The sequence below is a fragment of the Alligator mississippiensis genome, chromosome 16, assembly GCF_030867095.1.
Source record: "Alligator mississippiensis isolate rAllMis1 chromosome 16, rAllMis1, whole genome shotgun sequence".
Classification (NCBI taxonomy): Eukaryota; Metazoa; Chordata; order Crocodylia; family Alligatoridae; genus Alligator; species Alligator mississippiensis.
Genome location: NC_081839.1, coordinates 11,660,234 through 11,686,860, shown reverse-complemented (window position 1 = coordinate 11,686,860; position 26,627 = coordinate 11,660,234). Strand labels below are relative to the sequence as shown.

Here is a 26,627-nt window from a genome sequence, read left to right as displayed (position 1 = left end):
TAAAATAGTTTGGATAGAGCTATTAAGCAGGAGGGTGGGTAGGGTTGTATGTGAGAATTTGGTTTAACCTAGAATATGAAAACTGTTCATTATTGTCTAGGTTCTGCCTGGCTGAAGTCCTTCCCAGAAAGCTGCTGGGTTTCACAACTCTTCAATCAAATCACTTTAGGCCATAGAACAATTATAAGTGTTTGAGGACTGTCCATTAATGACAACCTTGCTATGAGCCCCATTCAGCAAGTATATAGTGCCTTTAACAGTCAGTGTTTTCAGAGGATGCTCAGCAATGCATAAACTAGACCCCATGTTCATCATCTCAAGGACTAGCAATGGCATTATGAAAGGAGGCGTAAAAAAGAGAAAACCTCATTGGACAGATCTTCAGCTGATGCAAGATGTCTTAGTTTCACAAAAATAAATGGGCTGATGATAATTTACACTGGATAAGGATCTACCGTAATGTCTTTAAAAAAAAAATCCATGCCTCCTGATCTGCTCCAAACACTGAAGTGCTTTAATCAAACCAAACATACATAATTGTATTACAATAGAGAGGTGAAGTACCCTAGCTGTGTTTCCATACTGTGTTTAAATTGAATGTTTCATATCATATTTGAATTGCTGCTAAGTTTAACTTTAGTTGTGAATTTCCTGGGGTTTTGGAATAATTACAATCTATTTGTAAAGTAATTTAACCTAAATTATTGGTAGTCTCAGTCATAACTGAAAATAGCATAGCACTTTTTTTGTTTGAGAGTATATCTTTTCCTAAATGTATCATAATATTATGATTGTAAATAAGATTTTAAAATATCTTAATTAAAGAGAGGGTATGGCAGTAGCACCCTTCCATTACAGAACAAATGGAAAAAGGGCAATGGATATAAATTGGAAGTTAATAAACAAAGTTAAATGCTAAGACTAGTTACAAAGCTCTGTAATACATGTATGTAATATATATAGCCAAGGATAATAAGGAAAAGGTTCAAAAGATAAAAAAGAACTGGGGTATTATATACTGGAAAAGGTACATATTAGCTGGAGATGGAAAAATTGTCAATAATTATACAAAAAGGCAGAAAACTTCAATAAATATTAATATACAGGTTTTTTTTTTAAAGAAACTGGGTAATGTATTTATATAATATAAAATGTAACAAATTAGCTATGGATAAATTTGATGATTGGAAATTGAAAGATTTCTAAGTAGGGAGAAATTAAGACAATAGTCAGTGACCTGAAATGTTTCCAATGTGAGAAGCATGGGAAATAAGCAGGAAGAATTGGAGGTACTGTGATTTAATTGAGATACTGGAGATGTGGTGGGATTATTCATGTGACTGGAGTATTGTCATGGACAGGTAGAACTTGTTCAGGAAGGAAAGGGGGGAAGCGCCCACATGCCTTTTTGGCGAGGTGGGGGGTGGAGAATCACTAGCACTCATAGTGCAGGATTGGGTAGAGAGCACCTGCATGCCTGGTGCAGCCGGGGGCATGGTGTGGCCCTGCAGCATGCTCCTGTTGGTGCAGGCCCTGCCATTAAGAAGTTGGCCAGTCCTGGGTTGCACTAAAGGAATCTAAATATCGATATGGGGTCTTACCTCAAGTGGTCAGGAACAGGTTTGTGAAGCCCAGATAGAAGTGAGGGCACACCCTATTTCCAAAACTATTCCAACTGAACAGGAAGACAATCTGGTCTATGGATACTAGTTTATATTATCAGGGAGAAAAATGAGTTTCAAGGGTGGCTGGAGTGTGTTTTAGCAGAGTGATGAAAATGCAGGAAATTAGCAGGCAGTTGGATTTGGGGTCATGGTGGTGGGACTGCTCGTGGCAGAGCAGCCCCTAGAAAGTGCGACCAGGGCCAAACCCCAGGGAAGGGCAAGTTTGAGGCACCCTAAAACCACAGCCTCCACTGTCTTGTGGGATACCCCTTGGTGGGGAAAGGCCCCCAAAAGAAGCAAAGGCAGGACCAAATGGTCCAGGCAAGGGGCCAAGGAAGAGCAGCCCCAGAGGGTTCAGAGGTCCAGCTAGGGGCCAGAAAAGACCAGGACCAGGAGGGCTCAGAGGCTCAGAGTGGGGCCTAAAGAGAGAGTGGCACCAGAAGGGCCCAGAGGCCCAGGCAAGGACTGAGGAAGTCCAGTGGCCCAGTGAGGGGCTGGGAATAGTGGAGTGAAACCTGAAGTGCCCACTGGCCCAGCGAGGGGCCAGGAATAGAGAGAGGCCCAGAAAGGGGCCACATGAGAGACCAACGGATCTGGCACCCCAGAGAGGGGTCAAGAGTGGGACCAGGGGGCCTGACAGCCCAGAGGAGGGCTGACTGAGAGGCTGCGAGGTCTGAGAACCCAGGAAGGGAACAAATGAGGGACCAACAAATCCTCCAGCCTGAAGAGGCATCGAGCAAGGGACCGAGGGGTCTGGCAGCCCAGAGAGTGGCTTAGTGAGGGCCTGAAGGGCCTGGAGACTCAAGTGGGACTGTGGGAGAGACCAAGGGTCTGAGGGCCTGGAGGAGGGCTATGTGAGTGTAGGCACGTGACAAAAAAAACATCCATGATAATGCCATCTGTGAGGCATGGGGCAAGGTATATGGGAGGTATGGAGCCATGCAATTAGCCCATAAAGCAAAGGACTGCAGGCACCAGGTGGTCATTAGCAGGGATCCTGGTTTTTCATGATAAAAAATTGCAAACTCTCTGATAAAACCCCCCCAAATGCATGATTAAAATTAAAGGTCCCCACAGCCCTGCCGGTGCCCCTCACTTCTGCCACCAGCAGGTCTGTGGGGGGCCTTTAATGGCAATCTGCTGCCCTGCTCCCCTCCCCGTGACCGGTGCGGGTGGGGACAGAGGAGCTGGATGGGGATCTCATAGCAGCTGCTCACTCCGTGCTGCCCTGGCGATGCACCTCCTGCACCCTGGGCTGCACTGAGGGAAACAGCACAGGTCTCTGCCACTCAAAGCAGTGGCAGGCACAGGAGGCACATTGCCAGGGCAGCAGGGGACCAAGGAGATCCTGGTGTGGCCCCGCTGTTCCTAGCCATGCTAGGTCATGCCTGCGGGGCGACATTGGCCCTGTTGGAGGGAATCAGAGTGGGAGCTTGAGCTCACAGTCTGCCCCCTGCACAAATGTGGGGGCACGGTTCCCCCCTGCCCCCTGACAGTGAACAACATGGAGTGCCCAGCCAGCTCCACATCTCCCTGCTCCCAGCCAGCACCTTCACACGCAGCTCCCTTTAAGGGCTGCTAGAGCCTCTTTGGTTTCATGTGCCCCTGGCCGGGCACTCCGGCCACGAGCAGGGAGATGTGGAGCCAGCTAGGCACTCTTTGTATTTCCCCAACACCTCCCTGTTCATGGCTGGAGTACCCAGCCAGGGGCATGTGAAACCAAAGCAGATCTAGTAGCCCTTAAGGGAAGCCGCACTTGGTGGCACTGGGCAGGCACTCCATGTATTTCCCCAACACCTCCCCACTCCCTCAGCCCCCAGCCAGCTTCCAAACCAGCCCTGCCTCACAATCCCCCATCCCCCTGCAAGCCCCACTTACCAGTTAACAGGCTCCAGGAGGAAAGTGAGCCTGACCTAAGCCTTGCAACTGACTAAAAGCCTCAGGGCCCACCCTTCCCCCTCTCCCTCTCCCTCTCCCTCTGGGCAGGGTTTGGGCTTTCCCGCCATTTTTGCAAACATGTCTTGCAGGCTGGAACTCTACCAGCCTGCAGAGCTCTTTGCAAATCCAAGGGTTTCCCTGCTAAAAGAGAAAATCCACGTTTTCTCTGATAAAACCAGGACATTCATGGCTTTCTCAATTTTTCTGTGGGAAACAGAAAACCTGGATTCCTGGTCATTAGAACAAGACCAGGCCTGGGAAGCCCTGGGGCAGCCTCCGTTTTATAACCATAAAAGACATTAAAGCGTGGCAGGAGAGTGAAGGGGAGACTGTTTCCAGAGCAAGCAGAGCAAAAAGATAATTTTTGGGGCTTCCAGGTGCTTATGGCCATCCATAGGGATGCCACCTTGCTACAGTCCACTGCAATGTGGAAATGAACAAGCTGACCATCTATCAAAAGAAGCAGCTGTTTTGTGGTCTCTGTTGACAGCTGTTCCAATAGTCTCATGGAACGGCACAGTCTGCCAATCAAGTAGAAGAAAAAAATTATTATTGGGAAAACCAGAAAGTGAATGGGCTTTTGTAATTCCCCAACCAATACAATACCTACTGATGAGCTGGACATGTGCCAGTGTCAGTGACAGCGACAGTAATTTAAAAAGCAGGGGATGGTGGCTTTGTGAGTGCTATGCCAATAACATCAAGAAAGGTATGGCAATAACACCATGAAAGGTTGGGCTCAATTGTTTAAAAAATAATTAGTAAATGATAAAGTATTGTTCAGAGACACAGTGGGTGCATCTACACAAGATGCTTTACTGCTCAGTAGCTTAGTTTACTGTGCAGTAAGTGTGTACATCTACATGTGCACACACTTACTGCACAGTAGGCCTGTGCGAATCAGAAGTGATCCAATCCGGCTTCGGATCCAGCCACTTTGGATGGCTGCGATCCGATTCGGAGCTCCGGACAGGGTTTCTGCCTTGATCTGGCAGAAGCTTCGGAACCACCTTGGAGATCCAGCCATAGGGTATAATGGAGAATCAATGAAATACCTGTAACTTTGTTGATTTTTGTCCTATTTGGATGAAACTTGTAGCAGTGGTAGCCTCTGCTGAGAGCATGAAACCTGTCAAGTTTCAAGAAGATTGGTGCAGGGGTTTGGGGGGAACAGTACCCCAAATTCTTGAAAGCCAAACTCATGTCACAGCTGTGTGTTACAACACGGGGGGAGGCGGGAGGGGAGGGCTCAAAACTGCAGGGCTGGTAGCTCTTACTGAGGCCACAAAGCCTGCCAAGTTTCAAGAAGATCGGTGCAGGGGTTTGGGGGAAACTGCCCCTCACGCTGCGGACAAGCAAAACTCATGCCATGGGTGACCCTGCGTGTGTTAAGGCACAGTGGGGTGACAGCTGCAGGGATGGTGTCCCCTGCTGTGACGCCTGCCAGCTGAGGAGGAGATCAATGCAGGGGGGGCTCTGGGGCCCTGCACCCCTAGGTGGTGACAGACAAAACTTGTGCCAAGACTGTGTCTGTCTTGGGGCAGTTGATTGTCTGTATTGATTCTTTCCTGTCCTTAGCCTGGTTTTGTAGGTGCTAATTGATGCTCATTAAGTTGTTATGTCGTAGCCAGGTCCTGTGTATTGAGCTCGTCTCCGAGTCCCTGGTCCCTGAGTGAGTCATGATTGGTTGGTAACTGGGAACACAGCAGCGTAGCAGCCAGGCCTGCAGCAGTGTCTCCCCTCCCTAAGACAGAGACAGTCAGTCCCACAGCACCCATGGGACGTGTTTTGCTTGTCTGCAGCTTGAGGTGCAGTTCCTCCCAAACCCCTGCACTGATCTTCTTGAAACTTGGCAGGCTTTGTGGTCTCAGTAAGAGCTACCACCCCTGCAGTTTTCACCCCGCTATGTTGTAACACATAGACATTACATGAGTTTTGCTTTCACGAATTTGGGGTGAAGTTCCCCCCAAACCCCTCCACCAATCTTCTTGAAACTTGACAGGCTTTATGCTCTCTGCAGAGTCTACCATCTCTGAAAATTTCATCCAAATCAGACAAAAAACAACAGCATTATAGCTGTTTTATTGTTTCCCCATTATACCCTATGGCTGGATCTCCAAGTCGGCTCCGAGGCAGCTCCGAACCACTTTGGGAAGCCGAACGAGGCCAGCGCTTCGACCCAGAAGCACTGCTTTGGACCCCAAAGTGTCCAAAGCTTCTCCAGATCTGAAGCTTTGTCCAAAGCCTCGCACAGCCCTATTGCACAGTAAAATTTGCTACTCATGAGTAAATTTGCTACCTGAAAATGCAAATAGCAAATTTATTCACAAGTACTCACTGCACAGTAATGCATGTATAGACACCAACCAGAAGCACATTTGCTCCTAGTCAGCCCTGCCACTAGGGGGCCAACCCTGCCACTGGGGGGACAGGCTACAGCTAGATCTGGACAGGTTACAGAGGTGGGTGGATGAGAATAGGATGGGATTCAATACTGACAAGTGCAAGGTATTGCACCTAGGGAGGAAGAACCAGCAGCATACCTACAGGCTGGGGAGCTCCCTTCTTGTCAGCACAGAGGCAGAAAAGGATCTTGGAGTCATTATTGATTCCAAGATGAACATGGGCCGCCAATGTGGGGACGTGGTCAGGAAGGCTAACCGCACCTTGTTGTGCAGCCACAGATGCATCACAAGCAGGTCCAAGGAGGTGATCCTCCCCCTCTATGCGGTACTGGTCAGGCCACAGTTGGAGTATTGCATCCAGTTCTGGGCGCTGCACTTCAGGAGGGATGTGGACAGCATGGAGAGGGTCCAGAGGAGGGCCACTCGCATGATCAGGGGGCAGCAGGGCAGGCCCTACGAGGAGAGGCTGCGGGACCTGAACCTGTTCAGCCTCCACAGGAGAAGGCTGAGAGGGGATCTGGTGGCCATCTATAAACTTGCCAAGGGGGACCAGCAGGCAATGGAAGAGTCCCTGTTCCCCCAAGCACTACAGGGAGTAACAAGGAATAACGGCCATAAATTGACCGAGAGTAGATTCAGGCTAGATATCAGGAGGTGCTACTTCACAGTCAGGGCGGCTAGGAGCTGGAACCAACTTCCAAGGGAAGTGGTGCACACTCCTACCCTGGGGTCTTTAAAAGGAGGCTAGATAATCACCTAGCTGGGGTCGTTTGACCCCAGCATCCTTTCCTGCCCATGGCAGGGGGGCGGACTTGATGATCTGATTAGGTTTCTTCCGACCCTACCATCTATGAAACTATGAAACCTCATTACAACCCCAGGGCCCTGGGGCTGGGAGCCTCTCCTGCTGCAGGGTGGGGCTGCCTCTAGGGCAGCCTCAGCCCCAGGTCTTTTAAAAGTCTGCAAATATTTTGAACCCTGGAGCACAATAGCAGGGAGCCTGGGGGGACTTTTGGTCTTTGCTGCTTCTGCACAGGCCATGGGCTATCTGTGCCAACCTGCCTGCCTCTGGTGCTGCTGCCTGGCACCACAGTGCTGTGTGGCTACCAGGCCTGTGCTATTCAGCCCTACAGGCTTCTGCAGGCTCCTGCCAGGCCTGTCAGCACCTGGACCCAGCTGCAGCTAGCTCCTGGCCACCAGGACCTGCTCCAGCTGCCTGCAGCCAAACCCCAGCAGCCTGCCCAGAGCCTGCAGGTGCTGTGGGGCATTGCCTTGCTGCATGGCTTCTTGTCCCATGCTGTTCCCCTGTGCTGGGAGCTGCAGGCAGCTGCCCAAGCATGGCAGTACAGGGAAAGTCACATGGAGGCCTGGAGAGCCGGTGTGGGAGCCCTGATGGCATCATCGCCAATGCTATATGCTGCCTCCCAGGTCCCCAGCTCATTGCAGGAGGAGACTGGTGACCTTGTGGTGCTGCGGGGCAAGGCAGAGGTGCAGCAGCAGTTTGCATGGGGCAGGTGCTCCAATGCCCATGTCTGTGAGGGACTGTCAGGGATGATGCAGGAGCATGGGCATGACCAGTCAGCATGGCAGTGCCATAAAAAGGTGAAGGCCTTGCAGGCACAGTGGGTCACCATCACCAGCTACAATCATTGGTCAGGGAGTGCCCACAAGTCCATGCCCATTATATGGCAACTGGATGCCAACTTTCTGCCCCAGGACCCAGGCCACAGCTGTGCTGTGTACAGCAGCACAGGCAGCCTACCCAAGCCCTGACTCCAGCCTGGCACCCACAGTGACTTGTTGCTGGGGGAGAGTCCCTCAGGGTGCCAGCAGCTCATCCCGCTGAGCTCCCTGCCTCCAGCCCCCTCCAGCAGCTCATGGAACTCAGGCCAGTGCCTGGCCCAACAGCTCCACAGACTCAGCCCCAGCCAGGAGACACAGCTGACCATGTAACCTCTGATGGCTAGAAAATGGAATTTAGAGGTTTGCTTTTGGAAACTGGCTTGTAGGTAAAGTAGATATGCATTAGAACAATGGCCCAGGGCAACAGCAGGGGTTAATTCATTTTTAAAAGCCTGTTTGTGCCTTCAAGGTCCACTGTGTGACACAGCAAGTGGGTACACAGCCTGGGAAATTGAAGACCTGTTCCACAGTGTTCTATAACATGAGATAAGGTGGCATTAGGGCACAGTGCCCAATTGCAGAGCCATTGGGATTTCTGGCTTTGATAGATGGACCAAATTAGGAGAAATTGGAAAGGACCAAATTGGGATGTGCACATGCGATGGGTTTGTGAAACAAAGGAATATGCTGACAGGACAGAAAATGGACAGTATGACAACCACAGGGGGACCAATCAGCAATGCCCAAAGATGAAGAGTTATCACAGAGGTAAAAAGATACAAAAGGAGGGATTTCAGATCAGCAAAGGGGCTCCAAGAGGTGAATCCAAGGCCACCATGGACAGAAGGTGCACCACCAGCCCATCTCATGCACCCCACTGTGGGGGCTGTGGTGGGGGGCTCAGCCTCCAGCCTCTAGGCTGCTGACATCTGACATTCAAGAGAGAACATCAGAGTGAAGCGCACATACTTGCTAGATGTACCTTGACTCTGTGGACCCTGGGACTGGTAGATATAGAATTGTTTGCATTATTCTTATCTGCTATCACTGTATATCAACAAAATTTGCCTAGGCTCAAATGGAGAGGTCATGGTTGGTTTGAGTGTTAGGGTCCACCCAGAATAAGGTGTAGGGCTGCATGAGCTAAGGGAGAAGCAGGTAGGCGGGGTCCCAGATGAGGTGAGGAGGGACCACCACAGTGCCTAGCTGGAGGTCTAGCACCCCTTGTGTGAAGTGCCCACTATGCAGCAGGGCTGGCAGGGCAGAGTTCTGAAGCAGGTGGGCGTCACGGGCACTTATGTTGGTGAAGGCACCATGGTGGTCAACAATGGCCTGGAGCACAATGGAGTGGAAGCCCTGCCAGCTGTAATGAGGGCAGTCACAGTGGGGCAGGCATATGATGGGGATGTGAGTCCCATCCAGAGCCCCAGTGCACTGGGGGAATTCCAGGTAATGGAACCCTGCCACCACCTCCATGGGTCATGCACGTGGAGTATGATGTGCCCCAGCATGTTCTGGAGAGTACCGCACACCTCTAGGATGGGCTACCCAGCAGTCACCTTGCCCATGCTGAAGAGCTGGCTGATGTAGCAGAGTCTGGCCAGCTTGAGCAGGGCAATGACCAGCTGGGTGTTTGTGGGGATAGGATGCCACATGATGGTGCCTTGCTGCTCCAGGTGTGGGTGGAGCTGCTTCAGGAGGTGCAGAAAGGTGGCCTCAGTCATGCAGAATGCCTCCAGCTACTGCTTGTTGTCCCAGGTGTGCTGGATGATGTGCAGCCACCAGTCCTGGCTGGCCCAGCGGGCCCAGAGGTGGCAGGGCTGGAAGCCCAGGAAGGTAAGGATGGCCCTGGTGGTGGCATCCTGGAGGTTGTTGTTGGCATCTCTGCCAGGGTCCAGCCAGCAGGATGGGATCCAGGCAGCAGTGCATGGCTGCAGCAGCCCTGGGACAGCACCGTGGGACCAAGCAGGTGGTCACTGTGCGTAGGGGAGCTGGCAGGGTCCAGATGGCCATGGGTCAGCCAGTTGCTGGTGCAGTGGGCCAGCATGGTCAGTGTGGCAGCAAGCAGGAGCCCAGGGCACTGGGCATCATTGCTAGGGGCAAGGGCTGGAGTAACCATGGTGTGGGGAGGCTAAGGCTGCAGCATGAGAGCTGCTGTGTGCTGCCTCCATGCGCTGCACACTGCTTCTGGCCAGAAACACAGCTGGCCAGGGAGTAGGGCTGTTTTTCAAAGATGGCCTCTGGCCACAGGCAGCTGCGGTTGGAGCCTTGAGCTCTCCCTGGTGTTGGCAGGGGCCCACTGGAGGGCCCCAGGAAGTGGGAGCATTTTGCACCATGAGCAGCAAATCAGCTCCCACATCCCTGCACATGTAGATGCTTGCCTGGGAGTGTTTACTCACAAGTAGTTTAATTGCAAGTAAACCAGTCCTGCATCAAATGCATGTATAGACACAGCCAGTGGGTGCATCTACATGAGATGTTTACTGTGGAGCTGCCTAATTAGCTCCACAGTAAATATCGCCACATTTACACACGTGGTGCTATTAGGGCATACAAAACTAATAAAGTCCGGGGCAGGCTAATACTTGTAAATACAAGTACTATCGTGCTCCAGAGGTATTTTTTTGTGCAGCAGTGCATGTGTAGACACTGCCTGACTGGCTGGAGCATGAGGGTGCTTCAGTGTAGGGGCTGCTTGCTGGCTAGCCCCACACTGAAGCACCCTCATGCCCCAGCCATCCCCTGTGCCACACATTGAGTCCAGCTGGAGCAGCCTTGGGCTGCTGCCAGCCGGGGCTGCTCTGACCAGGCTCAATGAGCTTCTCATGAATAAACTCCAGAGAAATTTACTCTGGAGTTTTTTGCTTCCAGACGCACATTCAAACAGAATGCCCAGGAGCAAAAAACTCCAGGGCGATAAACTCTGGAGTTTATTCATGTGCATTAATTGCACATGTAGATGCACCCAGTGTCTGCTTTAGGATATTCCCACTTTACACTGCAGGAAGAAACCTCCTCAAGGAACTAGGAAGAGTTCTTTCTAAATGTAACAGGGACCACCCAAATTATTTTACAATGGATACACTCTTACAGAGCGTGTCACTTTCTGACAACATAAGGAGTTTGTTGGTTAACATGTTCCCACCCATCACAAAACTGAATATAGAAATACAGGATTTAATGGCATGCCCCATGGAAGCCTTGGTTGCCATAGCTGATCTCATCTAGCAATACATTTGAGAAATAGAAAAAGTATGTGTCAAAGGACAAACAGTTTGGTGGGCGAATCCAGAGGATATTTACCTTACACCCAGCAGTTAGAACATGAAGTCTAATGCTAATAAGGATACAAGAAATAATAGTGATCATTCTTACTGGGATTTACTGCAACATGCATTGCTAACATCAGAAGGTCAAATTACAACGATAAATTGGGAATAGATTATCCCTGCCTATCAGGAGAGCTGTAACAATGGATGAGAGTTAAAATGTTTAATAACTACTGTGTTAAGGCTGGCTTATGTTACCTGTTCTATAAGTGCATATAACGCGTTAACTAATGATTGTATTACCCACTATCTAACCCTTTCCGGTCAGTGGGGCTCATTTACACAAGATGCTTTACTCAAGATTAGAGCAAATTACCGTGAGTAAGTATCACCGTCTACATGTGCAGTCACTCACTGCACTGTAATTTGTTCTAATTGTGAGTAAATTTGCTACCTGTAAACAGTAACAGATTAAGATTTATTGGGGCCCTGGGCTCCAGTGGGGGGAGAGGCCCCTTCCCCTCCTGGTGCTGCCACTGCCAAGGGCAGGGCAGGCCTCCATGCTGCATAGGGGAGGCTGAGTGGATCTGGCCAGGCTGGGGGTGGGGTGGCACATGCTCACCTCTCCTCCCCACTCCCAGACCCCTCCCCACAGCCACGGCTGGAGTGGAGCAGAGCCAAGGGAGGTGAGGGTAGATGCAGGTTGCTTGCTGTGGGCTCCGGGCTTTCCATCCTGTTGCCTTTGTCCCGGAGGTCCTGTGCCAGCCATATGCCCCCTGCTCACCTGGCAGCAGGAGGCGCAACTTGCTGCTTTTTCTGCTGCCAGGAAGGCAGGGGAAGCATGGCAGGCATGGGACCCCTGGGGCAAAGCAGCAGAGTAGAAAGCCCTGAGCCTGTAACAAGCAGCCGGCATTTACCCCGCATAAAAATCTGGGGGGTACATGCCCCCCCCATGCCTCCACTCAGGGTTGTGTGTCGTGGCGGGGAGCCAGACGTCCTCCCCCTGTGGACAAGCTGCCCATGGCCCCATCCTGCTCCCTGCCCTGGCCTCGGATCCTATGCACTGCCCTGGCTGGGCAGCACCCCCAGCTCCAGCCCCACCCCCTGTCTCTGCCCCTACCCCATTCCCTCCCTCACTGTGGGAGCCTTGATCTGCCTTTCCCATGCACCTTTCCTCCCCCACACCCCTTTTTCATTTACCTGGAGGGAACTGCTCTCTGCACTGCCTGGCTGTTTTCTTGGCCATGTGCATGTGTGCAGACATACACATGCACGTGGAGCCCTCTGCATCCCACTCCCAGCAGTCCAAAGCAGGACCCTTTGCAGGCTAGAATGTTGCTTGCCTGCAAGGGGAAACCTGCCATTTCCCGAGGGAACCCCTGCATCTGGGGGCCTCTGTTTGGCAGGGGCCCCTGGGCCTGGGTCCTGAGGGCCAACGCATTAATTCACCTATGCCTGTAAATACAAGTAGCAAATTTACTCAGGAGTGATTACTGCGCAGTATGACACATGTAGATGGGTGACCAGGAGCAAATGTGTGCCCAGTCAGCTGGGCAGCTGGGTGTGGGGGATTGCTCCCTGCCCCTGGGAGCCTCCTGCTGCCAGGGTGGGCTCTGCCACCAGAGGCCAGGTAGGGATAATCTCTCAACCCCTCCTCCCTGATTGTGGAGCCAGGCCTGGGAGATAAGATTCTCCCAGCCCCCACTCCATTATTGTTGAAGGCTGGGAGCTCCCTGCTGCTGGGGCAGGGGGACATTGTCTCTGCCTGGGCTCCAGTGGCAGAGCCTGCCCTAGCAGCAAGCAGCTCCTGGGGGCAGGGAGCAATCTTTCATCCCCCACCCCTGCTCCCTGCCAGCCCCTGGGCTAGCATCCAGGGGGAGGCCTAGAGCTTCCCCTGTCTGCTGCAGGGCCAACGGGGGTGGGAGCAGGCTACTGCCATGAGCAGCAAATCTGCTCCTGCTTTCCCGCATATGTAGATGCCTGCCTGGGGTAGGTTTACTCTAGAGTAAATTACTCTAGAGTAAACCCACCCTGGAGCATTTGCACATGTAGATGTGCCCAGTTAGACTCACTTATGTTTTTTCTGCTCCTTAAAAACAATGGCAGAGTTATTGCAGGAAAGGCAATCACTGCAGAAAATAAAGAAAAATGCTAAGATAAGTACTGTGCATTGCAGCAGTGGGGGGATGCGATAGGGATCTAGTTTGATGTTGGAGGATCTGCATCGTAGAACTTCGGTCGGAGAGCCTGTGATTAGGGACAGACTGACCTGAACATTTTCAGCGACTGGACCTGAATGTAGGTGTGCTGAGAGAACAGAGAATTCTGGGTTTCTGCTTGGGAGTTTATGAATTTCTTTATATTCTTTATAACCATCAGTATAATTTAACCAGGTATACCACTGATGTGTTATTGTACCCAGCAATAATTAGATTAGTTATTTTTATAAGTCTTTGGTACTATTATCAGTTACCCTTCATCATTAGTATACAAATGAGATGTTCCTAGCATTCACAAATAGGCTATACCTCTCAACTAAGTGCCCTGGGCCTAACATTCCCAGGCCCAGTATATGAGACTAAAAGAAAACTGGACAGAAGAGTCAACAAGTCACATAACAAGATAGTTGTAACACATTGTCTAGCTTACTGGGTTATTAGTCCATACACAAAGCTTTTCTGGGATGATGACATCCTTCCCTTAAAAAGACACAAGGGCTGGATCCAGACATGCAGGCATGTGTGGTTTGTGGCACTGAAAACCTCTTTACGTGCCACAAACCACACAAGTTGCACGTTAATAAGTGCACAGTGCTGCTAATTTGCAAAATTTGCTACCAGCATTTCCCGATAGCCTGAAAAAACAGTGGAAGCCACACCAAAGTGGTGTGTGCTGGGGCAAATGCATAGACAGGGAGGAGACAGCCCTAAGCTGCCTGCTCCCCCATCTCCGCACGCTGTGGAGCCTCCACGCTGAGGCACCTGGTGCTTCAGCCAGCCACTCCCCAGCTTGCTGGGGTGCAGGGTGCCTCCAGACAGGGGAGCAGGCAGCTTTGGGTTGCCTGCTCCCCCACCTCCACGTGCTGCTCCCTGGCTGGCCAGGGCACAGGGTGCCTCAGCCTGGGGGATGGTTAGCTCCTGCTGAGGCACCCTGTGCCCCAGCCAGCCCCCCACTGCAACACATGGAGCAGTGGGACAATGTGTCCCGCTTCAAAGCACACGGGCAGGAGTGTGCACTGTGGCACAAAGAAGCTTCACAAATTTGTGCTACTACTATTTGGGCTGCTGCAAAGGCGTGCCCCTGCTCATGTGGACCCAGTCATGAGGAGCATGTAGCATACAAGCTACTCACATAAAAGCTTTTGCTAAGGTTTTAACCAAAGTAAACCTTAGAAGCTGCGACTGATACATGAGTTACTTATACATGCTTAAGCTGGAATATGCATATGGAAAATCGTATATGATAACAGAAAATGATGCAAGATTCAGAGTACTGCCAGGAAGGGGAGTCAGGTGTATCAAGCACAGAATAGTATAATATTTGTATAAAAAATGAAGACTAGGACTCACAGAATCATAGAAAAAGAAGGTTGGAAGGGACTTCAGGAAGTGAAATAGTGCAATCCCCTGCTCGAAGCAGGACCAGTCCCAACTATATCATCCCATCCAAAGCTTTGTCTACTGGGGCCTTAAAAACCTCTATGGATGGAGATTAAACAGCCTCTGTGGGTAGCCTGTTCCAGTGCTTTACTACTCTCCTGGTGAGAGAGATTTTCCTAATATCTTACCTAAACTTTTCTTACTGCAGCCTGAGATTGTTGCTCCTTGCTCTGTGATCTGTCACCTCACCACTGACTGAGAACAGTCCAGCTCCATTCTCTTTGGAGCCACCCTTCAGGTGGTTGAAGGGTGCTATTAAATCCCTTGTCAATCTTCTTTTCTTCAGACTAAATAAGCCCAGGTTCTTCAGTCTCTCCTCACAAATCATATGTCCCAGCCCCCGAACCATTTTCATTGCCCTCTGCTGGACTCTCTCCACATCCTTTCTGTAGTGGAGGGCCCCAAACTGGACACAGTACTCCAGATGTGGCCTCACTAGTGCTGAATAGTGGAGAAGAATCACTTCTCTTGATCTGCTGGCAATGCTTCTTCTAATGCAGCCCAATATGCCATTAGTTTTCTTTTCAATGAGGGTGCACTGTTGGCTCATACTCAATTTATTGTCCACTGTAACCCCCAGGTCCTTTTCTGCAGAGTTGTTACTTAGCTTAGTCCCCAGCCTGTACTGGTGTATGGGATTATTCCATCCTAAATCCAGGATTTTGCACGTGTCCTTATTGAACTTCATGAGCTTTCTTTTGGTCCAATCCTCCAATTTGTCTAAATCATCTGCAAACTTGCTGAGGGTGCACTCCATCTAATCTTCCAGATCATTGATTAAGATATTGAACAAAACCAGCGCCAGGCCTTGAGGCATTCCACTTGATACTGGCTGCCAACTAGACATCAATACATTGATTACTACTCTTTGAGTATGATGAGCCAGCCAGTTTTCTATCCACCTTACAGTCCATACATCCAACCCATACTTCTTAGCTTACTTGCGAGAATGTTGTGGGAGACTGTATCAAAAGCCATACTAAAGACAAGGTATTCCACTGCTCTTTCTGCATTCACAGAGCCAGTCATCAAGTCATACAAGTCAATTAAGTTGGTCAGGCATGACTTGCTCTTGATGACTCCATGCTGACTGTTCTTAATCACCTTCTTCTCCTCCAATTGCTAGGAAATGAATTCCTTGAGGACCTGCTCCATGATTTTTCCAGGGACTGAGGTGAAGCTGACCAATCTGTAGTTCCCTGGATCTTTCTTCTTCCCTTTCTTAAAGATGGATGCTATAGTTGACCTTTTCCACACATCCAGGATCTCTTCTCATTGCCATGAGTTTTCACAGATAATGGCCAGTGGCTCTGTAATCACATCCCTCAGCACCCCCCGGTGTTCGCATTCAGCTCCATGGACTGGTACATGTCCAGCTTTTCTACATAGTCCTGCTCTTTTACCACTGTCAGCTGCTCACCTCCTCCCCGTACTATGCTGCCAGGTACGCTAGACTACTGTCTAGGAGCTGACCTTGCTTGTGAAGGCTGTGGTAAAAAAGGCATTTAGTATTTCAGCCTTTTCCACAACATCTGTCACTAGGTTGCCTCCTTCATTCAGTAAGGAACTAGAGATGCTGAGTACGCAGGGGTCCAAGGGCCCTGGCCCCTCTCGGGAAGAGGACTGTCACCTGAAATGCATAAAACTTTCCACCCTGGCAGATATAAGAATCAGTGCCTATGTAAGGAACACATATATCAGGATACACAACAGGTACAAGGCAGCCCAAGATACCAAGGGAATGTAATTTGCAGTGTATTTGAGTCAAAATATTTTTGCTTAGTAATATGGGTTGATCTGTATAAAAGAGGAACTGGGAAACTTGGAACTTTATACTGGCCTGGGGGACGTAGTTTGTGCTAATACCTTGCCAGGAGCGAGCACGGGCTAACTGTCTCGCAGACAATAAACCTTCTCTGAGCCTCACCAGTGAACAAGCCTGCAGTGTTTGTGGATCCTGTGATCCTGTATGTTGGAGTCAGAGATGAGCAGACATTAACTGGCAACACATGTATGAGATACAAAGTTTGCTTTTCTAACAGTAGGCAAGAAAAATGTTAAGCAGTACAAAACAAGTTAAAATCCTTAAAGTCTGTAGATCAGGATCATTTGTACCCAACATTTTTAAAAACATTGGCTAGGGTGATTGACAAAGTTATTTTTTAATAATTCTTGAACACACTAGAAAAGCTTCAGTGGACTAGAAATAAGTGCTATTTTGCCAATATCTAAAAAGGGCTAACCTGGGTAGCTACAGCACAACCTGGAACAAAATTAATTATATTTAAATAGGATGTTGAAAAATTGGAAACAGTTCAGAGCAGAGCCACAGGAATGATTATGGTCTGGAAAACAGGTTTGTCTTATAATGAGAGACTAAATTTGCTCAATTTATTCAGCTTATCTAACAGAAGGTTATAATTTGATATTTAGTTCCTACACAAGGAGAAAAACAAAACTGAGACACATCTCTCAGGCATGTGATACTATGGATCTCTAATTTAGATAATGATGAAAATGAAGAGAATGACATTCTGACTAGAAGAAGGTGCACATTTTAAACAAGATATCATAAACCATAAGAACAGATTAATAGGAGCCAATTCTTCATCACTCCATTCTTAAATTGCAACTGGGTGCATTTATAAAGATACGCTCCAATTCAGCCATATTTTGGACTAAGCGCAGAATCAATGGGTGAACTTCTCTGGCCTATGTTATACAAGAAGTTGGATTAGACCAACTTCTTTACCTTGTGGGTTGGATGGGCAGTGCCCGGTCTGTCGACAGCCCAGATCTGGCCAGTGGGCTCAACCTGGCACGCAGGGCTGGCACAGCAGAGCTTGATCCAGCTGGAGAGGAGTGGGGGGGATGCACAGCCATACCCTGATCTGCCTGCCCCCAAAGGGGAGGGAGAAGGCAAGGAGTAGCCCAGTCCCATACAAACATGTTGGGGGGTGGGGGAGGGGGCAGGGAGCAATCTGGCCCTGATCCAGACACCACTGTGTAGGGGGAGCAGCTTAACCTAACCTGAACACATGGGGGGCAAGCCTGCCCTGATCCTGCTGTGCAGCACTAGCCCAGGCAGGGTTGGATCTGGTGGTGCAGAGTTTCCACTTCTGCCCCACTGCCAAATTTTCTGACCCGTGGGGATCCCTGTGGGCCAGAGGTTGAGTGCCCATGGATTTCACAATCTTACTGGTCTATCCTTGCCTCAAAACCTATTACACTAACTGATGATCCCTAACTCCAAGACAAGACACAGCTACATAACTCTTTTTTCCCCTCAAAATTTGGTCTGCTCAGTAAAGGACAGGAATTTCTAAGCACAGACTTATTCTGAGATAAGTACATGTTAAGGCAGAGAAGTATTGGACAGCACTGCATCCTGGGTGGTGGCAGCATGTAGGGCAGTGGCATTAGTGGTGGCTATTTTTGTGCTCTCTCTAAGTTGGCGCTTGGGGCTGGTGCCCCTCTGGCCCTCTTTAGTTACATGGGGGCATTTACATGAGATGCTTTATTGTGGAGTTGACTAATTAGCATCACCATCTATACATGTGGCACTATTAGGCTGGAGTAAACTAATTAACTGCCATAGGATAGTACTGCTTGACACAAGTACTATTTGACAGCGAAGTTATTTAGTGTGCCACAAAGCCCGTGTAGACGGTGACCAGGGCTGGCTGGGGCACTAATAGGGTGTTACAGCATAGGGCTGCCTGATGGCTGCACCACCCTGAATCAGTGTACTGCAGTCCCGGTCACATGTGTAAATGCTCTATGTGGGAGCAATAAACTCCAGCATGAACTACACTGGAGTTTATTCAGGTGCACTAATTGCACCTGTAGCTGCACCCTGTGTTAGGGAACTTGCAGGAAAATTAGACCTCTCATCTTGGAGGAATTTATTCATGTTGCCTCTAGGTTTTCATCAGAATTTTACCTTGTCAGCGGGTCCTGTACATGCCATCTAGACATAGCACAGGTGGCAGTGGCTTAAAGAAAGTTCAATTCTCTGTTCCACTCGGTATGTTTGCAACCGCTGTAGAATGCTGATTCCAGCTTGCTCAAGTAACAGCTCACCCCCATCACTTCTATACCAACTATCTTTCCTGTTATGACATCTCAGTGATTTGGCTGGAGGCAGTCTAAACCATCAGATCTGTATTGTTATCACATCAGCTAGTTGCTGCGAAGATGACTGTGATGCTTAAAGTGAAACTGTGACTTCAGACAGAGAGCAAGAAGAGGAAGGCAGACAAGTTCTACCATGGAAGAGAGTGTTTTTTCTCATGTAAATGAATCTAGCTGTGAAAGGGAAAGAGGGAAGAAAGAGAACCAGAAAATAACAGAGCAGCAGGACTGTCTCTGAAGAGAAGGGCTTTTTGGTTAGCATTTTCCAGGAGGCGTCAGCGGCCCTTTAAAGTGAAACTTCCAGATAAGAGACTTTAAAAGGTCACCTCTTTGTGAGGTGAGAGATTGAGAGAAAGGGGAAGGAGGGAAAGAGGGATCAGCTGTCCAAGCTGCCTCTTTTATAGATTTCTGCATATACTTTTCAACTGTAAATGAGCCTCTGCAGAGATAAGGCAGACACTGGCGCTTTGGGCCTCTGTGTTTTGTCTGCAGGTAGTGTATTTTGTTAACAATACCTGAATTTGACAATTCAACTACTGCTAAGAGGAGACAGGTAAGAAACATTTTTCCAGTTACCTGTGACCTAAATGCATATGAATGAGCCCTCCCTTCTCCATTATGTCAGTGGATCTCAGAGCCATCAGTTCTATCACAGTTGATTTAGAAGCCAAGAGAAGAGACTCAGGTACTGATCCAGATACACTGATCAAACTACCTGGCAATATTTACTGACATTAGCATTGTCTGACTGCATAGGCAAGACAATAATATCTCACAAAGAGATGAACAGACAAGTTGAACCTGATAAGGTCTGGATTTGCACTTGAAAATATTTACATTTAAAAGGATTTAAACATTGCTGCTCAGGAAGTCCTAGCATAAGCCATTGGAAGAGCAACAGCAAATTCATGTTGATTGCACTTTCCTTGATTAGTATACAAATAAAGTATTCAGCGAGAGATGCTTTCCTACCTCCCAAAAGAATTGGTGCTTATTCTCTGTGCTCTCTAACTTCACTTAACACAACCACGAGTTTTTATTGAGAGCAACAGAATGTGTATAAATATAAATATGCAAAATATACAAAATATGCAAAACAGCAAAATATAAATATGAAAAGAAATTTACAGTCCATTCAGCCTTTCTTTTCCTGAAGCAACCTGCCTTTGAGTCTGGCACATTAAGTTGTCTGGGAGCCTGAATCTGGATGCTGGAGGCCTACACACTTAAATCCAAATTACAGGGCACATGTAGATGTGCCCCACAGTGCAGTTTCATCATTTAGTAGTTGCTTTAGGAAGTACTCAATTAGAGTAATTAAATGTCTGGGTTTTCCCGGATATCTCCTCTTTTTGATTCCTCCCATCTCTGTCCAGGTGCTCTTTTAAAATAACAGCAAACGTTTAGGATTTCTCTGCCTCCACTTTCCCCAGCAAGGAGCTGGTTGGGGCTGGGGGCAGCAGGGGAAGGCGATTGGAGGTCGGTCATCATATGCTCTGGGCGCAGGCCCGGCAGCTGCAGGCAGGTGAGAGAGAGAGAGAGAGAGAATGTGTGTGTGGCGCATGCCTGCTGGCGCGGGGCTGCAGCAGGACGGGGAGGCAGGGGATATATCCACTCCCCCCCTCGCCCCATTCCTCCCTCACAGGTCTCCTCTTTTTTGAAACTGGAAATATGGTAACCCTAACGAAATGAGAACGCAGTTCTGGCAGCACACAGTTATTTTTAGTAGCTACATCTCCGTAGCAACACGCTATAGCAAAGCATCTTGTCACCACAGTGACATAGTATCAGCATCACAGTTTGTACTGCCGATGCTACGTTGCTACAGCAACGTAGCAATGTCACTGTAGAGCATCGCTACAGCAATGTAGCATCTCTTGTAGACGTGCCCACGTTCTTGTAATGAAGAACCCATCCTCGGTATAGGAGATGATGTAGCATTGCTGAAAAAGTTATCTGAACATGTTCAGCATCACTTCATCTACCTTGATCATTTACATCAACATGCAAACAGATAACATTTCCTGGTGCATACAAGGCCTAGGGGTATATTGTGGTTTGAAGGCTTCGGTGTTGCTGCTGAAGTAGCTATAGTCTCAGGCCTGATCTCCACTAGAAAGTTTTACTGGCGAAACTTTTCTTCTGTTGGCAGTACGATACATGTATCCACACTCAGTTTTGAGTCTTGCCAACCAAATTCTTAACGTTTGCCAGCAAAGTTAAATGAGTTTCTTGAATGACATATGCCCTCAGTCAGTGCAGTTTTACTGGCATAAGGCCTGCATAGATGCGGAAGTGCCTGTACTAATTCAAGCAATCATCTGCCCTCATCAAATGTTTAGAATATGCTGCCCAGGTATCACAGTAACCAGAATCCCACCCTTCAAGCTAGACTCCCATGAGTTTTGGAAAAGACTTTTTTTCCTGCCAGACTACCTTTGTGAGCGTACACATGCAGGCATAGTTCCAGTTCACTCTCATGCTCCTGCAAGGACTAGGAGATAAGTTTAAAACAACCTTCATTCTGGTGCTCTCTCTGATTCTGGTCACATTAGAAGAGCTTTATACCATAAAGAGTCAGGACTCCACAGTGATTGTGATATGCCGACCAGTGATGCAGCTGAGTGTGGTCAGCCTATGTACTGAATTTTTTGGTACAGAATAATTAAATAAGTTTGATTTGTTAATACCAAGGTTTTTTTACTTTTCTTGCAACAAACGCCTCTTGCAACAAATTCCTCCTTCTCATCAAAGCAACTAATAAACCAAGGTAAATATTGTGGGCTAGGAACATAGGACTTCAAGGGACCTCCTGGGCCATTGAGGCCAGTTGCCTCTGTCCATTGGCAATGATTTATTGAAGGAATCACCAAAATGACCACTGCAAATCCTCAACCACAACTACAGGGAACATTATTTAAATATCAAGTACATCCTATAACATGGCACAAGTAAAAGTAGGGGAGATGATGGCACTGCCATTGTTCTGCCCCAAAGAAACACACTGGCTACTGCCTACTATCAAATGGCGCCTGTACTGGAACTAGTAACTGGTCTTCTCTCAGGCTGCTTGAAGTCAACAGCCCATCCACCACAGCTGTGGAAACAGACACTAGTGTTTCACTTTGGGCTGGATGATCATGTGTCGTGTGACAATCACAATAGTAAACTTTGCCGGAGATCTAGGTTTGTCATGAAATGTCTTCCTCTGCTCTTCAAAAGGATACGCTACAATTATCCAAAGATTCTTTTCTTCTAGCTAGGTGCTTGGAGTATGGCATCTTGAGTTAATGAAGAAAAGTTTAGGTTTGGTCCCTAAGAATCACAACTGAAATTGTAACCCTATGCATTGTAATAAGGCAGTCTGGGAAAAAAAACATCTCTGCTAACAGAAAGCCCCATATCCCTAAAGATGGCCCTTCACTGACTGGCCAAAATAATGGCAGTAATTTATATAATTATGAAGAAATAGCCCCTCCTATTTGCATAATCTGAGACAAGACAGAAGGAGGTTGTGGCAGGATCAGGAGGTCAGTCCCATCCACTGCTCCAGTAAAATTAGGCTATCCCATTGCATCAGATTGATCTATTCTGTCTTGGTCATTGCCTAGCATTACAACCCTGGCAGCAGGGCATGCTTAAAAAGGGCATTTGTATACATGCGTGAACCACAGCTGGCACTGCGGAGCATGCATTTGTATAAATGGTGAAATGTGCATCAGTGCTGAGAAAATGGTGGCAGTGCACTTTTGAACTAAAACACACCAAAGGTGTTTTACTTCAAAACCACACTGCCACCATTTTTTGCTTGCTGACACGCATTTTGCCATTTATACAAATGTGTGCAATGCAGTGCCAGGTGCGTCAGCTCATGTACTCCGCAGACTTAATTAATCGACGCTGCTTCAACGCACTGGATTTCCAGCTTGTCAGAGGAGACAAAGGTACGTGTATAAATGCCCTTGATACAGCCTGAAATATTTATACACTAATGTGAGAAACATAGGGAAAAGGAGGACAGAATTGGTACAATAACAGAATTATGATGAAGTTAGGTTTACTGAGACACGGAGGGCTCATTCATGTGACTAAAGTAGTCATAGATGGGTACAACTTAGGAAGCACAAGCAATGGAACAAAGGCGGAAGTGTTGCTCTATCTATATTAAGGAGATGTCCACATTTTCTGAGGCACAGTATGAAATGGGAGGTGGCTTAAGGAAAGCCTGAGTGTAAAGGTCAGATGGGGGAACCGCAGGTGGAGGTCATGGTGAGTGGACCTGTAAACAAAATGGAAAGTATCATTGTACCCTTTATGAATCCATGGCGTGTCCACACTGAACACTGTGCCTTGTTCTGATTTCCACACCTCAAAAAGGATATGCAAGAGCTAGAGAAGGTTCAGAGAAGGGCAACAAGGATGATTAGTGGTATGGAGCGGCTTCCATGTGAGGAGAAAATAAAAAGGCTAGGCCTATCTGGTTTAGAAAAGAGACAGTTGAGGGGGACATGATAAGGGTTTACAAAATACTGAATGACAAAGAGGAAGTAAAGAAGGATTTATTATTTTTTCCCCTCACAATACAAGAACTAAGGGGGGTCACAAAATGAAATGAGTAGGTACAAAGTTAAAACCCAACAAAAAAGTTTTTGTTACACAAGGTGCCTAAACGTGCAGTAGCCTAGTTTACTGCGCAGTAAGCGCGCGCGTCTACACATACACGGGCTTACTATGCAGTAAAAAACCTTAATCGTGCTGAAACTTGCTACCTACAAATGCAGGTAGCAAATTTAAGCGTGATTAGTTACTGCGCAGGAATGAACATATAGACGTAACCGGGGAGCAAGTTTGCTCCTGGGTCACCCCAACCACTACGGGACCAGCCTGAGGCTAGCCCCAGGGCTCCAGGCTGGGAGCCTTTCCTGCCCCAGGGTTGGCTGCCTCTATGGCACCCCCTGTCTTAGGCTTTAAAAAGCCTGCAGACATTTTGAGCCCTGGGGCGCACATACAAGGAGCCTGAGTGCACTCCAAGCCCTGTGTCCCCCTGGGCAGGCCACAGCTTACGTGTGTCAGCCTGCCTTTACCCCCAGCACTGCTGTCTGCCTCTGCAGTGCCGTGCAGCTGGCAGGACCTCTCTGTCCAGGGCCTCAGGGTGCTGCAGGGTGCAGCAGGCTGCTCCAGCCAGGCCTGTTATTCCCCCAGGGCCAGCTACAGGCAGCTTCTGCCCACAGAGTACCCCCAGCAACCTACCCAAAGCCTGTGGGTGCTGCAGAGCATTGCCTGTGCTGCGTGGCTGCCTGTCCCTGCTGTGCCCCTGCACTGGGCACAGCAGGCAGCTGTCCAGGCCCAGGAGCTCAGGGACAGCCATGCAAGGGCCCATAGAGCTGGCGAGGGATCCATGAGGGCCTCCTCCCCATCTGTGGACATGCCTATGGCCGTGCCTACCACCCAGGACCTCAGCTGGACCAAGGAGAAGACTGGTGATCTCATGGTACTATGTAGTGAGGCAGAAGTGCAGCACCGGTTGGAGTGGGGTGGCCACTCCAATGTGTACGTGTATAAGGCCTGTCAGGCTGGATGCGGGAATGTGGGCACAACTGGTCAATACAGCACTGCTGCAGAAAGCCAAAGTCTTGCATGCACAGTGGGTCACCATCACTGACCACAATTGTTGGTCTGGCAGTGCCCAGAAATCCATGCCCTTTATGCAGCAACTGACGGCTATCCTTGCACCCAGAGACCCAGGTAGCAGCTGTACTGTATACAGCAGCCCAGGTGGCCAGCCTGAGCCTCTGCCCTGGCCTGGCACCTCTCGTGACACGTTGCTGGGAGAGGGCACCTCAGACATTCAGTAGTCTTGTCCCCCCAAGCTCCCTGGCTGTAATTTCTACCAGCAGCTCAGGGAGCCCTGGCCAGCACCTGCCTCACCAGCTCCACAACCCCAGGGCCAGCCACAAGGTGCAGCCAGCCATGACACCACCAGCCTTCAGCAGTGCCAGCTCCTCCCCTGGCCTGGTACCTGCATGCTGCACCCCACCGTCTGAGGACACTGGCTGGAGCCACGTGCCATCGCCAACAGGCAGGATCGTGTGGAGCGGCCAGCCATGTCAGCCCAGACCACACACTGTGCTGGGAGGAGGGCCCTCTCCACCTTGCCCCTGCCCCTGCCCCCAGCTCCTGGCTCTGCCCCCACTCCCTGCCTGCACTCCCCTAGCCCTGGGTTCCCTAGCACAGCTTGCAGAGAAGTGGGACACAGTGCAGAACTTTATTGAGTAGTCTGTGCCCCTGCAGCTAGGCGAGCATGGGCCTTTCAACACATGAATGTGTTGATGCCAGTAGTTTCATAGTAGTTTGGGGTCAGAAGGGACCTGAACAGATCATCTAGTCTGACCCCCCTCCCCCCACACTGGCCGGAGCACACGCTGGTATCACACGACCCCAGGCAGGTGGTCGTCCAACTTCTTTTTGAATCTACCCAAGGTAGGAGCGAGGACCACTTCCCTAGGAAGTTGGTTCCAGATCCTAGCCACCCTAACAGTGAAGTATTGCCTCCTAATCTCTAACCTGAGTCTATTCTCCAGCAGCTTCTGGCCATTGTTCCTTGTCACCCCAGGTGGTGCTGGGGGGAATAGGGCCCTTCCTATTTGCTGCTGATCTCCCCTAATGAGTTTGTAGGCAGCCACCAAATCCCCTCTCAGCCTCCACTTGCTGAGGCTGAAGAGGTTCAGGTCCCTCAGCCTCTCCTTATAGGGCCTGCCCTGTTGCCCTCCAACCAAGCAGGTGGCCCTCCTCTGAAGCCTCTCAAGGCAGGCCACATCCTTCTTAAAGTGTGGTGCCCAGTACTGGACGCAGTACTCCAATTGTGACCTGACCAATGTCGCATAGAGGGGGAGTATCACCTCTCTGGACAGGCTTGAGATGCATCTTTGGATGCACAAAAAGGTATGGCTGGCCTTGCTGGCTGTGGTCTGGCATTGGTGGGTCATGTTCATCTTGGAGTCAATAATGACTCCAAGATCCCTTTCTGCCTCTGTGCTCACAAGGGAGGAGCTCCCCAGCTTGTATGTGTGCTGTGAATTCCTTCTCCCAAAGTGTAGCACCCTGCACTTATCTACATTGAACCCCATCCTATTACCATCCACCCACTTCTGTGGTCTGTCTAAATCTAATTGCAGCCTCCCTCTCCCTTCGAGTGTAGTGATGTCCTCCTCAGCAGCAAGGGCAGGGTCATGTAACACAGATACAGGTAGCCCTCCAGGTGGCAGTGGAAGTTGTGGGGCAGCCTAAGCTTGCCTCCCCCTGCTGTTATAGCTCATGGTCCAATATGAGGTGGGCAGGTGTGCCTGGGGCACCATGTGGATCACCATCAGCAAGGTGTAGTGGGTCAGGCACCCCTCGGTCCACGCAAACAGTGCCTCATGCACCAGCTACAACACGCAGCAGGGGCATGCTTGGGGTAACGGCAGCCCTAGTGTTGGTGTGCAGAAGCCCCTCATCAGTGTCCCTGTCAGTGGCAGCTGCATGGTGGTGGCAACAGCCCTGGGACAGCATGCGGTGAGCGGGCAGGCAGTTGCTGGATGTGAGGGATCTGGGTAGAGTGAGATGGCTGTGGGCCAGGTGGCGGTCAGCATGGTGGGCCAGCAGGGCCAGTGCAGCAGCCAGCAGGAGCCCAGGGCACTGGTCATCACTGACAGGGACAGCGGCTGGAGCAGCCATAGCAGGGAGGCAGAGCAAGCAAGGAGAGAGCTGCCAAGTGCTGTCCTTGCACGGGGCATGCTGCTCCTGGGCAGGGAAGTGGCTGGCCGGGGAGCAGATTGGGACTGGCTTTTAAAGATGGCTGGCAGGTGCGGGCAGCTGCAGCCACAATCTGGAGTTCCCCCTGGTGGTGGTAGGGCCCCACTGCAGGGCTGCAGGAAGTTTGGGCCTGAGAGCAGC

General features: G+C 49.6%; 1 protein-coding gene across 3 annotated transcripts in view; it reads right to left on the bottom strand.

The window, feature by feature from the left end:
- The window catches only part of TMPRSS9 (transmembrane serine protease 9), a 104,716-nt gene that overhangs the window by 58,742 nt on the left and 19,347 nt on the right, over positions 1–26,627 (bottom strand). The window lies entirely within an intron of this gene.